Source organism: Podarcis erhardii (assembly GCF_964252035.2).
Source record: "Podarcis erhardii genome assembly, chromosome: W".
Taxonomy (NCBI): domain Eukaryota; kingdom Metazoa; phylum Chordata; class Lepidosauria; order Squamata; family Lacertidae; genus Podarcis; species Podarcis erhardii.
In genome coordinates, this window is record NC_138506.1 from 6,013,190 (window position 1) to 6,031,504 (window position 18,315).

An 18,315-nucleotide genomic window follows, 5' to 3' on the forward strand; every position below is an offset into this window, starting at 1 on the left:
AAGAAACAACTATTTCTGACCATTTCAAGGATCCATAGCAGGGATGGGGAACTTTTTCCAGCTCCAAAGGCTGAATTTCCTTCTGGGCAACAAGCATACAGCAGCACCCCCCACAATCATTCATGTACTCTCTGTTAGCATCTTCTTGTACTTGCCCATTCAGTTCGATCTACCTCTGCCTTGAGTAAGGCTTTGTCCAGCTGCCTTCTTTTTAAGGTCTCCTTGGAGACAAGGTTCCACATTCTCTCAAAGTCCTGCAAGGTAGAAATGGGATGTGAATTCCACATAGGGGAGCTGAGGTGGAACCCTATGTTGTTTAAAAGTTATCAAGGAAAAGATGAAGTCTGTTCTATGATCTTTGTTGGCATGCCAGATCCTTTCAACCCATCCCACTGTTCTGTTCACTGCCATGGGCGTAGCCAGGATTTTTGTTGGGGAGGCAGGCTTTTGTTGGGGGGGAAGAACCTCATATTTGTACTGATTTGTATTGATTTAGGGTGCCAGCTGCCCCTCTGCCCACCCTGGCTACGCCCATGTGTCACAGCCTTTGGAGGGAAGGGCTGTAGCTTAGTAGAGCATCTACTTTGCATGCAGGAGGTCCCAGGGTCAATTGCTGGCATCTCCAGGTAGGGCTGGTAATGCCCCTTCTTGAAACCTTGGAAAGCTGATGTCAGTCAGTGTAGACAATACTGAGCTAAATGGACCAATGGTCTGACTCTGTATAAGGCAGCTTTCTGTGTTCCTGGAAAGCGCTGTAGCTGAGCGGCAGCCCTTCTGTTTTGCATGCGGAAGGCCCCAGGTTTGATCCCTGGCATCTCCAGGTACAGCTGGGAATATCCCTTGCCTGACTTTCTGGAGAGCTGCTGCCAGTCAGTGTAGACAATACTGAGGTAGAAAGACACATAGTTCTGATTCAGTATAAGGAAGTTCCCCATGTTCCTAGGTTCAAGCCCTGGGATCTCCAGGTAAGTTTGGGAGAGACTTCCAACTTGAAACCGTGGAAAGCCGCTGCCAGCCAGTGTAGACAATACTGAGCTAAATGAGTCAATGGGATGACGCAGTATGTCAGCTTCCTATGTTCCTATCTCCAGCACGCCTTATTCTGCTGCCCACAGTGACTGCCAGGCCCTTCATCCCTGTTGCTAAGCAGTGAGGATCTAGGGTCACCAGAAGTATCAGCCAGAGGGGCAAGAAAAGGTGGCAGGCAGCCTTCAAACCCTGTTTGAGTTTGAGTTGCGAGGCATTCCCTCATCTTCATGGTGTAAGTCTCCAAGTGGAGGTTCTCAGCGGAAACTTGGAAAAGGGACTCAATGGTGCGATCGGATTCTGACAGCTTGGTCAGAAATAGCTTCCCAGGCTCCAAGAAACACACCTCCATTTCCTGAACAGAGAAGATGATCTGATGGGTAACACTTGCCATCTGATGGGTAACACTTGCCAATGTGCATCAATATGTATGTATTTGAAAAATGTGTCACATAAGTGAAAAATAAAATGAAAATGCACATAAGGGGGAATTTCTTCAATAAAACTATACAGTCAAAACTGAACACAAAACATTTGGAGAGATCCATACTAAAGCAGTAACGTATTTTCATGAGGATCTAAAGCAAAAATTCACAAATTGTTGCAAAGCCACTTCCGGGACCTGGTAAGGAGGTGGGGTTGCGGGCTTCACGCCCACCCCACGTGCGCGGGGGCTGGGTTGCAGCCCCCGCGAGAACAAGGGAATCCTGACTGCGTCATCCGCCCAGCCAGCCAATCGGGGGGGGCGTGGCCTGCCCTATTTAGGGCCGACGCGGCCGGGCATCGCCCTCTTTTCGCCGCACCAGCCATCATGTTTTTAGAGGTTTGTATCGGGTAGCTTAGCTCATTGATCATCAGCCAGTGTGGTGTAGTGGTTAAGAGCGGTGGACTCGTAATCTGGGGACCGGGTTTGCTTCCCCGCTCCTCCACATGCAGCTGCTGGGTGACCTTGGTACAGTAACACTTCTTTGAAGTCTCTCAGCCCCACTCACCTCACAGAGTGTTTGTTGTGGGGGAGGAAGGGAAAGGAGAATGTTAGCCGCTTTGAGACTCCTTCGGGTAGTGATAAAGCGGGATATCAAATCCAAACTCCTCCTCCTCTTCTTCTTCTTCTTCTTCTTCTTCTTGTTTAGATTTTTCTTTTTCTTTTTTTTATATAATATTTATTCACAGTTTAAAAGTTACAAAAAGAAAAAAGAAAATAATACAAAATACAAAAAAAGAGAATACAGCAACAACAGAGATAAAATAAAATAAAAAATAAAAATACATTCACTTAAAAAAGAAAAAGAACAAATTAAACCTTTACATGGCTTTCTTCCTTTACTTATTTCCTTGACCTCCTCACACCTCCCAATTTTGTATTCTACTTCAAATCGTTTTTTCAGCAAATCCTTCCAACCTTATTTTCATTTAAATAACTTAATTTAATATATTTATAATTAACGTCCTTTCTTTCATCAATTTCATCAACTCATTTTTACTTAATCCTTTATATCATTTCTACCAAAACCACCTAATTTTCTTTTTCCAACATCTTTCTAACAGTCCTTAATTTTACAATATTTTTGAAGATATACTTTAAATTTTTTCCAATCTTCTTCCACCGACTCTTCTCCTTGGTCCCGGATTCTGCCAGTCATCTCAGCCAATTCCATATAGTCCATCACTTTCGTCTGCCATTCTTCTCGGGTGGGTAGATCTTGTGTCTTCCAATACTTTGCGATGAGTATTCTTGCTGCTGTTGTGGCGTACATAAAAAAAGTTCTATCCTCCCTTCGCACCAATTGGCCGACCATACCCAGGAGGAAGGCCTCTGGTTTCTTCTGGAAGGTATATTTAAATACCTTTTTCATTTCATTATAAATCATCTCCCAGAAGGCCTTAATCTTTGGGCATGTCCACCAAAGGTGAAAGAATGTGCCCTCAATCTCCTTACATTTCCAACATTTGTTATCGGGCAAATGATAAATTTTTGCCAGCTTGACTGGGGTTAGGTACCACCTGTAGATCATTTTCATTATATTCTCTCTTAAGGCATTACAAGCCGTAAACTTAATACCTGTGGTCCATAACTTTTCCCAGTCAGCCATCATAATGTTATGTCCAAAATCTTGTGCCCATTTAATCATAACAGATTTAACCGTTTCATCTTGTGTATTCCATTTCAACAGCAAGTTATACATTCTTGATAAATTCTTAGTTTTAGGATCTAACAATTCTGTTTCCAATTTTGATTTTTCCACCTGAAAACCAATTTTCTTATCCAAGTTATAAACCTCCCTTATTTGATAGTAATGAAGCCAGTCTCGTACTTTAGTTTTTAAACTGTCAAAGCTCTGCAGCTTTAATTTATCTCCATCTTGTTCCAAAATTTCCCAATATTTTGGCCAATTTGTCTCCATATTAAGTTTTTTCAGAGCCTTAGCCTCCATTGGTGACAGCCACCTTGGTGTTTTACTTTCAAGCAAATCCTTGTATCTCATCCAAACATTAAACAATGCTTTCCTGACAATATGGTTTTTAAAGGCTTTGTGCGCTTTGACCTTGTCATACCACAGGTATGCATGCCATCCAAAAACATTATTAAATCCTTCTAAGTCCAAAATGTCCGTGTTTTCAAGAAGCAGCCAATCTTTCAGCCAACAAAATGCGGCTGATTCATAATAAAGTTTAAGGTCTGGCAGGGCAAATCCACCTCTTTCTTTAGCATCAGTTAGAATCTTAAATTTTATTCGAGGTTTCTTGCCCTGCCAGACAAATCTTGAGATATCTCTCTGCCATTTCTTGAAACAGTCCATCTTGTCCAAAATTTGCAAAGTTTGAAACAAAAACAGCATCCTAGGCAATACATTCATCTTTATCGCAGCAATTCGGCCCAGCAATGATAACTTCAAATTTGACCATATTTCTAAATCCTTTTTCACTTCCAACCAACATTTTTCATAGTTGTCTTTAAATAAATTCACATTTTTAGCAGTCATATGAACCCCTAGATATTTCACTTTCTTAACCAATACTAATCCTGTCTCCTTCTGAAACCTCTCTTTCTCCATCTCTGTTAAATTTTTCTCTAACACCTTAGTTTTCAACTTATTCAGCTTAAATCCCGCAACTTGACCAAATTCTTGAATTAATTGCAATTCTCTTTTAGTACTGGATTCTGGCTCCTGTAATGTCAAAACTAAGTCATCAGCAAAAGCTTTCAATTTATACTGTTTAGCTCCGAGTTGTATACCTTTAACCAATTGGTCCTTTTTAATCATGTTGAGCAAAACCTCCAGGACCGATATAAAAAGCAATGGGGAGATTGGGCAGCCCTGTCGTGTTCCTTTCTCAATCTTAAACTCTTCTGTAACTACGTTATTCACAATTAGCTTAGCTTTTTGTTCTGAGTAAATTGCACCTATACCGTTTTCAAAGCCTTGGCCTACCCCCATTCCCTGTAAATTTTTCTTCATAAAACTCCAAGAGATATTAGCAAAGGCTTTCTCCGCGTCCACAAATATCAAAACTGCTTTAGTATTAATATTCACTTGTAATTTTTCTAAAATGTTAATTATGTTCCTTGTGTTATCTGACAAATGTCTCTCCGGGAGAAAGCCCGCTTGATCTTTATGGATTTCTTCTACCAGTACCTTTTTTAATCTTTTAGCCATAATTTCAGCAAAATTTTTGTAATCCACATTAAGTAAAGATATGGGACGGTAGTTCTTAAGCTGTGTCTTTTCCGATTCTGTTTTCGGTATAAGTGTAATGTAAGCTTCTTTCCACGACTCAGGTGCCTTCCCCCCCCCCCCAATATTTCATTGCAAACTTCCTTCAAAGGCTGTACTAACCATTCTTTCAAAGATTTATAATATCTTGCAGTCAAGCCATCCGGCCCTGGAGATTTGCCCAATTTCATATTCTGGATGGCTCCTTCCACCTCTTGGTCAATTATTTTGTAATTTAACATTAATTTGTTCTCTTGAGAGATTTTTTGTAATCCATTTATTCTCAAAAATCGATCAATGTCTATTTCTTTCTGGGTCTCCTGTGTATATAGCTGTTTAAAGTACTTCTGAAAACACTTCCTAATCTCTGCAGGATTCTGTATGTTCTTTCCCTCCACCACCAAATTCGTGATAGTGTTAAGTTTTTGTCTTTTTTTTCATTTGCCATGCCAGCAGTTTCACACACTTATTCGCTGATTCAAATGGGAATGGGGGTGGGTGAAGGGTTTGAAAATGGTATAAGTGCAATTTATTCAGAACAAAAGGCTAAGCTAATAGTTAACAATGTGATGACAGAGGAATTTAAGATAGAGAAAGGGACACGACAAGGCTGCCCAATTTCCCCATTGCTTTTTATTTCGGTCCTGGAGGTTTTGCTGAATATGATTAGGAGGGACCGGTTGATTAAAGGTATTCAGGTCGGAGCCAAACAATACAAATTGAAAGCTTTTGCTGATGACCTAGTTTTGACATTACAGGAGCCAGAATCTAGTACGAAAAGAGTATTAGAACTGATTCAAGAATTTGGTCATGTGGCAGGATTTAAGTTGAACAAGTCAAAAACTAAAGTGCTTGAGAAAAATCTTACACCGATTGAAAAAGAGAGGTTTCAGAAGGAGACAGGTTTAACGTTGGCTAAGAAAGTAAAATATTTAGGGGTTAATATGACTGCTAAGAACCTAAATCTATTTAAAGATAATTATGAGAAATGCTGGGCAGAAGTGAAAAAAGACTTAGAAATATGGTCAAATTTGAAGCTTTCCTTGTTGGGTCGAATTGCAGCTATAAAGATAAATGTATTGCCAAAAATGTTATTTTTGTTTCAATCATTGCAAATTTTGGACAAGATGGACTGTTTCAAGAAGTGGCAGAAAGATATTTCTAGATTTGTCTGGCAGGGCAAGAAGCCCAGAATAAAATTTAAAATATTAACTGACGCAAAGGAAAGAGGCGGATTTGCCCTGCCAGACCTTAAACTTTACTATGAATCAGCAGCATTCTGCTGGTTGAAAGACTGGCTGCTTCTTGAGAACACAGACATTTTGGATTTAGAAGGTTTCAATAATGCTTTTGGGTGGCATGCATATTTGTGGTACGACAAGGTTAAAGCACATAAAGCATTTAAAAACCATATTGTCAGGAAAGCATTGTTTAATGTCTGGATAAGATATAAAGACTTATTGGAAAATAAAACCCCAAGGTGGTTGTCACCAATGGAAGCAAAGGCTTTTAAAAGACTCAATATGGAGGCCAAATGGCCGAAATATTGGGAAATATTGGAACAAGAAGGAGACAAATTGAGATTGCAGAGTTTTGAGAAATTAAAAGATAAAGTGCGAGACTGGCTTCATTATTATCAAATAAGAGAGGTCTATAAGTGGCATTAGCAACAAAGTTAAAAAGAGTATGCAAAGATGAATTGATAATGGGTGAAAATATAGAGTTCTAACATGTTAAGATATAGAGTTAAGATAAGTGAAAGAGGGTAAGGATTTGCTGATTTGATTATATTAATGGGAATACAAAAAGGGGAGGTGTGAGGAGGTCAAAGAAATAAGCTAATGAGTTTAAAGTTAAAAAAAAAGTGGATTTGTTTTAATTTCTTTTTTCTGTTTATTTTTCTTGTTTTTTGTATTTTGTATTTTTGTCTGTGAGTTTTTTCTTTTTTGTTTTACTATGTATTTTTGTATTTATGATTTTAAAAAACAAAAACAAATGTCTTTTGTCTCATCTGTTTGATCTTCCATTCTATTTCCTGATTCATCAATTTCGTATACTGCACTTGATATAACTTTATCTCTTTCAGGATCTCCTGTGATTTCGGTTTCGCCCTCAGTCTCTTTTCTCCATCCTTTATTTTCTCCAAAAAAAATTCCCTTTTTTCATTTTGAGCTCTTTTCTTGATTGCATTTTGTTGTATCAAAAACCCTCTCATAACTGCTTTGCTTGCATCCCAAATCACTCTTTTTTCGGTCGTGGTGTTCATATTTATGTCAAAATAGTCTCTCAAGTTTTTCTGGGGCTTTTTGGTGATTTCCTCATTCCTAAACAAGGAGTCATTCATCCTCCATCTAAAGGAACCAATTGGTGTTAATGTCATTTCCATCTTCACTGCATTGTGGTCGGAGCAAGTTTTGGGGCAAATTTCCACTTTTTTTGTCTTCGGGGCCAGTCCCCTAGTTACCCACATTTGGTCAATTCTTGTCCATGTCATATTGGCTTCAGAGAAGAAAGTTCCTTCTCTTCCCAGGGGGTTCTTGGTTCTCCAAATATCAACAAGATCCATATTGTCAGTCATTTCAAAAAATGTCTTTGGTAATCTACCATCTTTCGTCACCGTTTGTCTTTGGGCTTTATCCATATTCGTAGACACCACACCATTCATATCTCCCATCAAAATCATGTTATAATCTAAATAGTCCAGTAGAATTTCATGCAGTTTCTTAAAAAATTCCGATTTTCCCTCATTCTTGTTTAGATTTTTCTTTACAGGGTTGCGAGGCAGCGTGGGCGCTCATCTCCTTCGCCGTGCGGATTGTGCTTCCCCGGGGTTCGACCAACTCTCCAGCGATCCTGGTCCTTCTTTCTTGCTGGCTTCAAGCCCACTCGCACTTCAGGCAGCGGCTACGGCAGCCGTCGCCAGTTAGCAGGGCAGAAACAGCGCCACAGAAGCCTCCACCGCTGGGGAATTGTTTGCTTACTCTCTGAGTCGTTTTGCCGCTAAGGAACTTTGCCGGGGCAAGTACCCCCTGCACCTTCTGGGAGCTCATCTCCGCATTCATCTTCCTGGGAAGGATTCATCGCTCCAGAGATCAGGTCGTTTGGTTTTATTATTTCAGCCGCGGTAGCGGGGATTTGTTATATTTGTGTGGGCCTTGCTGGGAGCTCGGTGGGGGGGCTTGACGGCAAAAAAGAAGGAGGTTTGAGGCGGTATCGGGGGCTAGTGTTGTCGGCATAGATCGCTGCTGGTTTTGCACTCACGGGGCTTGTTTTGTCAGCGTTGGTCGCTACTAGCTTTCGTCGCTTCAGCGGCATTACCCTTCTGGGGGGTGTGCGGGCTTACCACGGGCCAACGCTTGCTTTCTGCCAGCTTTAATTTTTTCTGAAATTTAGGTTTAAAAAGGCTGCTCGGTTGCTTGGTTACCAGCCTGTCCCAGCCGCCATTTTAAACGACCACGTGGTCCGATCACAGGGCTTCAGGCGGCCGCCATTTTACTATAGGCAATTCCACGTGGGAATTATTTCTCTGCAAGCCCCTTTTAAGCTTAATCAGACACAGCTAGGATAACAGTTACCGTTTCCTTTGGATAGCATTCTGCGGGATATTAACACAGGCCTTGGTTTCTGTCGTCCTGCTTTTTAAAAGCGGGCTGCTTGGCAGCTGCACTACCCCCCCCCAGGAGCCTTGCATCAAACAAAGGGCTGGCTTCTTCGAATAGCGTCTACCCCTTCCCGGTGTCGTTTGCTTTGCAGTTTTACTACAATTCTAATTTTGACACAGCAGTAGCTAATTAAGGAATAGAATCAGAAGTTTTTGGGAGGAATTAATTAAGCCGCCCCGCCCCCCACCTCAAAGAATATTAAGCCGTCCCTCACAGTAGATGAGGAAAAGGGCTACCGGCTTTAAATTGCGTCTGCCTTTCTGGTAATGAGAGGTGCAGGTTGAAATTACTACTGGGAATTTAGGTGTTTAGCTCAGCGTGCGGTCGGCTTCAGGCAATAGCCTCTTTCTGGGGGTTGGCTGCTTTTCTACTGGCATCATTTAAGAATTTATACAGCTGCATCTGAGGAAATTCTTTGTGAGGAATTGATTAAAGCTGTATAAAGGCTGCAGGATCCTTTGTTATATTATTCTTTGCATTAGTTATTCAATAGCTATTTAATTTAATTCACTGCCTCAACATTTATAAGTGGGGGTTCTCATTGGACTAAATAATTCATTGTATTAAATAATTCACTCTTTTCATCTTCAATAAAGTGCATAAGGGTGCAAGGGAGCTTCTCATTTACCTAATAACTCATTTGGGTACTCTATTTAAAGTGCACAAGGGCCCCAGGGGGTTTCTCATCTTTGGTTGACAATTCATTAGTTTAATTTCAATTAAATTTTGCTTAATATTTCACTAGTCTAATTTAATCGCTACCCTTCTTGACCTTGTTATCAGAGCACCTCCTCACTGCTGCATCTCGGGGATCTAATTTATAGTTCTACCTTATAGTTCTATCAAAATACATTGGTGAGGACCAGGCAGGCTTCTTTGTTTTTTCCTTTTACTTTAGTATCAGCTCATAGCTTTGACCTCCAGCAGGGATTAACATTACTCTGAGCATTCTGGTACCTAATTAAAATTGATTGAGGTTTGGGTAGGCATCTTTGGTTTTCTTTTAAAATTTCCAGTGCAGACATTACTGAACTAGGGTGCAATCTTGCATCTTGCGCATAGAAATCTAAACCAGTTGGCGTTTATTTTACTGAATTAGGTTATTAAGGGTACCAAACTCCAACTATGTCTGCTCAAGAAAACCAACAGAACTCCGCTGTTTCTGGGGGGGGGGGCCACAAGGGAACCAGGAAGGGTCTCAGGCCTTGGTAATGCTATGTAACCCGCAGGCATTTGCCCAGTTCTTCACTGCTTTTGAGGCGTTTTATAGGCAATGCAAGCCTGCAGGCCAGGTGGCGGTGGCGCCCTCGCAAGACTGCATGCCGGATACACCCCCTTGCGATTCAGAACGCCCCAGCACCTCTGCGGCCAGTGCGGCAGTGCTGAGGGCAAGCAATGACTCAACAGACCGGCCCAATACGTGATCACAGTCCTCCAGCTCAGGCAAGTCAAAAGGGGGTCAGAAGGGTGGCAAGAAGGGCAAGGCAAGTATTCAGGGTTCAAGTACTACTAACCCACAAAAGGACGTAGGTCTCCCTAGTGTTTTTCAGAACCCACCACCGCAAGCGGCACCAGCTGAGGGCGCCTCAGGTTCTTCTTTGGATGAGGAAGCGCAGGAGCAGCAAGACGCACAGGTGCCCAACGTTCCGCCACAAGCTCCGCTGGATGGCCAATCAGGGAAGAGGAAAGAAAAGAGGAAGCATACATCAAAGAAGAGCAAGAAGAGTAAGCGGTCTGAATCGGAGGATGAATCAGGTACCTCTTCATCTGACTCAGATAGCGATACTCCTATGGAGGAGTACTGGGGCCACGGGGAGGATAGTTCAGGTCTCCCTTTGTGGGTGCACGAAAGGAGGGCTAACTCATACCGCAAGTCTTTTAATGGCTCCTTGGAGTGGAAGGACGGTGCATTAGTTCTGGACGTAAAAACATCCACAAACCTGTCTACCGATTTTATTCTTGGGAATCACTTATCTCAAAGAAAGAGAACTAAGATACTTAATGGTGACTTTATTGACATATTCACTTTGTTATCACCAGCTAAGATGACCGGTAAAGAGGAAAAGAAGCGTAGCTATGGGAAGCGAAGGTACAGAACACCCAGAGCCGAACGAAATTTTGAAAATTGGCTGGACGGGTTCCAGGTGTTCATGGGCATGGTCAGCGCGGCTTATCCCAAACGCACTATGCATTTAATTGCTTACCTGGCCCATGTTAGGAGGGCGCAAGAATTGGTGGGGGAGACCGCGGTACTAAATTATGATGATTTCCACAGAAACGCTTCTCTGTTATCTTCTACACGTTGGGACCTGAGGGATCAAAACTATTGGATGGAGCACGTTGGTCCCTATGTAGAAAAGAAGTCCCAGGAATCGTCTAAATTTGGGAAGACCAACGCGAAACAGAGACGGCTGTGCTGGGAATTCAACAAAGGGGTTTGTGTGAGGCCTATCTGTAAGTATAGCCACGAGTGCAAGAAATGCCTCGGAAACCACCCAGCCACTGCCTGCATCAAAGGGAGGCAGCCCTTCCAGGGCGGGAGAGGCTTCACCAACCAGGGTGCCAGGGGAGGCCATGGAGCTCCATTTGGACCTCAGGGAAACCGACAGTAATTTTAATCTCGGCCTGGTGTTTTCTCCTATCAAGCTGACCCCATTAAAAACCCTTTTGGATCTTTATCCCAACAGAACAGCTGCTTTGTATCTGTGGGAAGGATTTAGTGCTGGTTTTAGGATTCCGGTAGCTTCCCCCCCCCCCCCAATTCAGGTGACCCACCAAATCAAAAATCGGTAAGGGAGATGCCTGAGGTTGTGCAAAAGAAAATTTGTAAGGAAATTAAAGCAGGAAGGGTAGCTGGCCCCTTTTCCGTCCCTCCCATAGAGGGTCTCCATATATCCCCATTAGGCATCGCCCCCAAAAAAGCGCCCGGTGAGTTTCACATGATTCATAACCTATCCTACCCAAAAAGAGGGTCTGTCAATGATGCGATACCCCAGGAACTTTGCTCTGTGAGGTATGCCTCCTTTGATCAAGCGGTTAAACTGATTCTCAAATTCGGAAACAGTGCGCTGCTGGCTAAATGTGACATTAAGTCTGCCTTCAGACTCCTGCCAGTACACCCGGAAGACTTCCGGTGGCTGGGTTTCAAATTTGAGGGGGCTTATTTCGTGGACAAGGCAATGCCCATGGGTTGCTCAGTGGCCTGTGCAACCTTTGAGGCATTTAGTACCTTCCTGGACTGGGCGCTTCGCTTTAGAACAGGCTCTGAGGGTGTTTCGCACTACTTGGACGACTTTATCCTCGTAGCTGAAAGTAGACATAAGTGCTCGGAACTTCTTGAAGCCTTCACATCTTTAGCGGGGGAGTTGGGTGTACGGAGGGCCCAGCTACAACCATGGTTTACTTGGGCATTGAATTGGACACTGTCGCCCAAACCTCTAAACTGCCCAGAGAAAAATTAATTGCGCTCGGGGACCTTAGTCGGCAACTTCTCCCCCTAAGAAAATTTACCCTCAGGCAGATTCAGTCACTGTTAGGTCATTTAAACTTTGCTTGCCAAGTGGTTTCCCCTGGCCGCCCATTCTGCGGCCGCCTCACGAGGCTGTCAGCAGGTCTGCGATCCCCTCATCACAGGGTTCGCCTATCAAAAGAGGTAAAATCCGATCTGGAAGTCTGGTTGAAGTTTTTGGAAAGTTATAATGGAATTTCCTTGTGGCAGGATAACATGTCGCTGCAAGTTGACTTTCAGGTGCACTCAGACGCTTCAGGCTCTCTTGGGTTCGGTGTTTATTTCAGGGGGCAATGGTGTGCCCAGCGCTGGCCCGCAGCCTGGCAGGGGGGGCCCATAACCAGAGATTTAACCTTCCTGGAATTCTTCCCGATCGTGGTGGCGGTGCACTTGTGGGCTAAGGAATTTAGTAACCATAGGGTATGCTTTCACACCAACAACCAGGCAGTAGTATCAGTCCTTTCCAAGCAGGCCACCCGGTCACCAAGGGTGGGGGTCCTTCTACGTTCCTTCATCCTCTTGTGCTTAGAGCTCAATATCCACTTTTCCGCCAAATTTGTGCCTGGTGTTAACAATGACATTGCGGGTGCCCTATCTCATTTTCAGATGGACCGCTTCCGCTCGTTAGCACCGGACGCGCACCAGCTGCCACAGCCATTCCCGGAGCACCTATGGAGCCTTGGGAACTAGAAGTGATGCAGGGAGTATTAGCCTCGGTGGCGCCTTCCACTTTAAGATCTTATAAGAAAGCTTGGTCGGATTTCTTAAGATTCCGCAGTAACTCCTATGCCGCTAGAATCAATTCCCCTCCCATCAAGTCTGAGGTTCTTTCCTACTTAGTACACCTGAGACGCTTGGGCCGTGCCCCTAAAACCCTTAACTTACAGGTGGCGGCAATATCATTCTTTTGCAAGGCAGTTTATTCCTCTGACCCATACGCCGACTTTGTTGTGCAGAAGGCCTTGGAGGGCTGGCGTAGGCTGCAGCCCCCCAGCTGTGATAAGAGAAGGCCAATATCATTTGACATCCTTTACCAGATCCATAAAAAGTTGAGAACTGTTTGCTGGACTAAGTACGAGGCCCGCTTATTCTCAGCGGCATATTCCATCGCCTTTTTCGGCGCACTTCGTGTTGGGGAGGTGGTATATGAAGGGGGTCAACGAGGTTCTTCCCGGGGTTTGCTGTTGAGCGATGTCACGCTATCACGGGAGGATCTAGCCTTGTGGATACGCAGTTCCAAAACAGACCAGTACGGGAGGGGGGCTTTAGTTCGGCTCTTGGCAACCAGAAAACCGGGCCCATGCCCGGTTAAGGACACTAGGCGCTTCTTGTTTATGAGAATTAATTTGGCAGGGCCACTCCTGATTCATGCAGATGGCTCACCCCTGACGCGGCACCAGTTCACTCATGTCATGCATTTGACAATTGCAGCATGCAGCTTACCTCCCACGGATTTCGCAGCGCACTCTTTTCAGATAGGAGCGGCCACTACGGCAATGCACCTGGGCCTGACTGCCGAGAGGATTAAGGACCTAGGCCGCTGGAAATCGGATGCTTATAAGAGTTATGTTAGAAAAAAATTGTGACTGCTTACCTGGGGTTACCTGACCTTGGCCTGTTGTTTCAATTTTCTTACAGGAAATATGAGGGCACACATCTGGATAATCGGGCACAGCATTGTGCATTGGGCCAGGGTCCGCGCCATCAATTCCGGTCTCGGGCCGCACCTCAACTTACCTTCAGACATCAATATATCTTGGATCGCCAGGAGGGGAATGCGCTGGGCTGAAATGTTGCCCATGATTAGGGCTAGAGTGGCAGCGGAGGGCCCCCCAGATGCTTTAGTAATTCAATTAGGCGAAAACGATCTAGCTTACCGAAAGGCAGTCGATTTGATGTGGCATATTTTTAGCGACTTTGAGGAACTGAAGGCTTCTTACCCAGACATCACCATACTGTGGGCCTCGTTGATGGAGAGGCGGGTTTGGAGAGATAGCCAGTGTCCGATAGCCATAAATAGGGCTAGGAAAGCTTTGGATCGGGCTGTTGTGCGTAGAGTGGCAGCCCTGGGTGGGCGGGTCATTGACCACCCTGGCATACGTTTCAACTGTGAGGCCCTCTACTGGTTTGATGGCGTGCATCTTTCAGATGCGGGAGATGACATTTGGCTGACTGATATAGCAAAGGGGATCAGGGATTGGTTTCAGGCATGAGGGTATTGGCGGCGAGCGGTTGCTCGAGTGGCGGTTAGGCATTGGTAAGGAGGGGTTAAGAGGATGTGGGGGGGGAGGAAACGCCATCACCTCCCCCAAAAGCGAAGGGTAGTCCGATAAAGGACTCCGGGGGGCGTGGCCCTGTCCGAAGCCTATGGAGCTGTGGGCCTAAGGCACACCCCCGAGCGGTGACCCAGGGGAGCTCCTAGTTGACTTGCCTCAGCAGGACTCCCCCTTTATGGTGTTAACCCTTCCCAGTCTTCAGCAAACGGGCTGGAGCCGGCTATTCGATAGGACCAATGCCTAAGCCAATGCCTCTCATTCCTGCAATCAATAAAGTTGTGGATTGGCCTAATTCGCCCATTTAACCTTAATTCTGGTCTCCTGTGTCTTTATTTCTCCCTGGTGGGGGAACTTGCCACGCAAAAAGTGAAAAACTGAATTTAAGATAAGAATAAATGAGAAATGGAGAGAACTGAGTTTTATTTCTTTATTACATTTATATCCCACCTTTCCTCCAAGAAGCTCAATGTGGTGTACATGGTTCTCCTTCTCCCCATTTTATCTTCACTGCAACAACCCTGTGAGTTACGTTACGCTGAGAGTGAGTGGCTGGCCCAAGGTCACCCAGAGACCTCCATGGCCAAGTGGATAAAATTGAACCCTAGTCTTCCAGGTCCTAGACCAGCACTCAAGCCACTACACCACATTGGCTTCACATTGCAAATGGACAGATTATCCCATCCCTAGTACTATCAATAGTGATGCACTAAAGTAGTGAAGAGGGCTGCCTACCTTCCCAACGCATGCCAATTCCTGCCGTAGCGTCACCACCATCTCTTCGTAACGGCACCTCCTGCTCTCTGAGATACGTTCCACAGTGTCACTGTTTTTCTTCTCAGGAACTGGGAGGGAGGGAGAGAGATTAGACTGTATGCACAGCTGTAGAACTCATGCCAGGCTAGCATAAAGAGAGAGATTACAATCGCTTCTACATTAAAAAATAGTAATGTGTTGTTGTTGTTTTTACAAAACCACTGGGTTAGCTGACATTCCCTGTTGGAAAAACACCCGGGAAGGCCGCCACCTTCCCAAGACACCGAGGCGTCTCTCACCCTCTGGCTGTAAATCTTCCTCAGTCCAGAGAGACCGGTAATAAGCGACCCCTCCCTCCTGAGAGGAGCACACTTGTCTTCTGGCATCTCATTGCAGAAGAAAGAGACAATCAGTAGCTCTAAACTACTTTATTCATTGTCTATATACAGAGAATCCATCAGCATGTCTGCTCTCTCTGAGCAGCAGTACAGAAGAGCATACTTCACACAGAAGCAAAATAACTTTTCTACAGTACTGAGACTGTGCTGAGACTTCCTGTCTCACGCTCTCAGACACTCACATAATGTAAACAACCATTGTGCTGTTTCCTGAGCAGCTGGAGAGATAAAAATCCTAAAAATGCTGCTAAAGAAGCCTGCCACATTTTAGTTCCATCTTCAGTTTTATGCACAAGTTCATAGTTACTCATTCTTTTATTTAACTAACTGTAATAAAACATAGAAGTGCCTTACAGACAATAAAAAGGGAGGGCTTGACCACAATAGTTCAGGCATTGGTGACTTCAAGATTGGATTACTGCAGTCAACTCTGTGTGGGTTTGAAACTAAAGTTAGTGCAGAATGCTGCAGCATGGTTGTTGACAGGAGGCCCTGTCAGCATATAACACTTCTGCTCAGAGATCTGCACTGGTGGCCCATTTGGTAACAGCCTAAGTTCAAGGTGTTACTATCGGCAAAACAATTTTGGGTTTTAAAGACTATCACCATCAGGTTGAACTGAGTGTGAGAATGCAGTGGCCACCAGTGCAACTGGCAAGGTATTGGCCAAAAACTGAGCAGTGGTGTTCTGCACTGGCTGCAGTTACTGAGCTGTCTTCAAAGGAAGCCCCAAGCAGAGCACTTTGCAATAGTATAGCTGGTAGTCTGCATAAATGAAAGATACCACATTTGCTAAAAACACTGATTACTATTAGAATTTCAGCTCCGGTCATCTGAGCTGATATGGCTCATCTTCCTTTGAGCCCAGCAGAGCATTAAAACAACGAAGTCCACAACGGAAGGATGAGGCAGGTATGGTGCTACATTGCTATGCTTTATTACTAAGCTATGCAGAGAGCAAAGAAATATATATCTCCTCTCTGTGAGAAGCAGAGAGCAACTGAACAAAGGAAAACGAAAGAACAAAGGAAACAGGAAACCAGGAACGTCACATCCCGTCTCCCTTTCCCCTGAGAATCCAACAGTATCCTGGGACTGCAAGCAGCTGCTCAGTGAGGAAACAGAAACTAACAATTACAGTGCCAGAAGTAAATTGGTAAACATTTACTTATGACTTCAGCAAGGCCTCGGACTTCCCGGGCAGCAATAACATTTTCACTTTCTTGAGCCTTTAAAAATGTCAGTGTTGCATCCTCTCTGGAATAGAAACAGAGTGGGAGAAACTTGAAGCAAGAGACATTATTAGAGTTCAAGAACACATTTCAGTCTGGTCAAAACACTTGGGATTTGAAGTAAGGGTAGTGAGGGGTGTGGCCTGGAAAAAGTTCCAAGGGTCAAGTAGAGAGGCCACATTTGGCCAACAGGCCTGACAGCACAGAATAACATCACAACTCTTACTTCCTTACTTGTATTGCACTGGATTTTCAGTGATGTCATCATTGGGCATTCCCTCAACCCACATCTGCTGACGATGTGATAAAAACCCATTGCCTGAGCAGGTTTCCACATCCCTCACCACCGGAATTGTTCCTGGGATCTGCGGGAGCTTGTGCTGGGCTATCTTGCTTCTTGCCTCTCCCAGAGTGAGCACATGGTTTATCTAGCCAAAGCCAAAATAAAAATAATTAGACATCTTCCTTTAAGGTGAAAGAGGGCATGCTTATACTCACCAGAAACAGAGGGCACTTGCCAAGCAAAGTTATGTACTTATGGGTCCCACCCTGATTTAATTCTTCGTAATATTTTCTTGTCATTTTTTAATAGCTAGAATAAAAGCATCTTGTTCAAGGTTAATGAAGTGAAAGTTGGCAAATGAATAAAGGAGAAAATTGTAAGGCAGGGTTTGAATGGCAATGAGAGGCAAAAAATAAGGGGAAAGATTTTGCCATACAACTCCCAAATTACAATTTTCTCCCTTACAAACATGTATACTAAGATTTCAATTCACCTATGTGATGAAGTGAGCATGAGTCCTCAAAAGCTTGTGCTGGCGTTCATCTGTCTTAGGAGGCAATAGAGGAGTGTGCCTTTGTGGGTAAAGTCAAACTTTTGGAAGGTTACAGTGCCTGCTATGACTGCGGATACCGATACGGGAGAGACAGGTTTTGTTGCAGCTGGGGCAGATGAAGGTGCCTGGTTGTGCCACTGTAGAAGCACTATGGTGTTTCTTCCCTCTGCGCTCCTTCCAGTGGTCATTCCTCCCATGACCAGATTGACTGTCTCCAGGCACTGCAGTCATCTGCAAGAAATTCCCACACAACAGGGTTGATGTTGCCAGCCTTCTTGTCACATTTGCAGACATCTTTGTAACACAGAGTTGGTCTGCCAACAAGCCTGGTTCATGAAACCAGCTCCCTGCAGAGCCCATCCTTGGGCAGGTATGTCAAAAGTCCATTTCGGGGGCCTAATCCAGTCAGTTAATTCGGCCCCTGTGGCAGTTTATTTCCTGGGGTAAAATCCTTTAAAAATTTCAACAAGCTCAACAATTTCAATCCTTAAAAAAGGTCAACAACTTTGGTTGGTCCTTTGGTTGGCTCTCACGGCCCTTCACTTCATCAAATCTGGCCCTCTTTGAAAATAGTTTGGACACCACTGTCCGTGGGGATTCTTCCATCTTCCATTCTGTGGACATGACTAAGCCATTGTAGATGTTGCTGAGACAGGAATGTGAACATGCTGAGGACTTCCGGGTTGACGCGATCGGTCTAATGGCGGATTCCCTCCGAGCTCTGGAGGGAATCGGCTCCACTGAAGACAGGTCTTGCCGCGCCGGCGACGCGGGGACCCTTAGAAACCACAGGTGCTGATACCTGTGGACTTGGTGACTCAGTGGGCACCTTAAGCGCCCTCCTCGACAATCGAAGAGCCTTTTTAAAGGCTGCGGAGAGGGTACGAGGAATGGCGTGGTGCTGGGAG

At 44.5% G+C, this 18,315-nt stretch overlaps 1 long non-coding RNA gene across 1 annotated transcript; it reads right to left on the bottom strand.

Moving 5' to 3' along the window:
* Nucleotides 1-1,258: 1,258 nt before the first annotated feature.
* LOC309333262 lies at nt 1,259-16,599 on the bottom strand. Its single transcript, XR_014152426.1, has 3 exons — nt 16,508-16,599; nt 14,921-15,030; nt 1,259-1,381 (listed from the first exon to the last, which is right to left on the bottom strand). It is a non-coding gene; the product is annotated as an uncharacterized lncRNA (long non-coding RNA).
* Nucleotides 16,600-18,315: the final 1,716 nt, after the last annotated feature.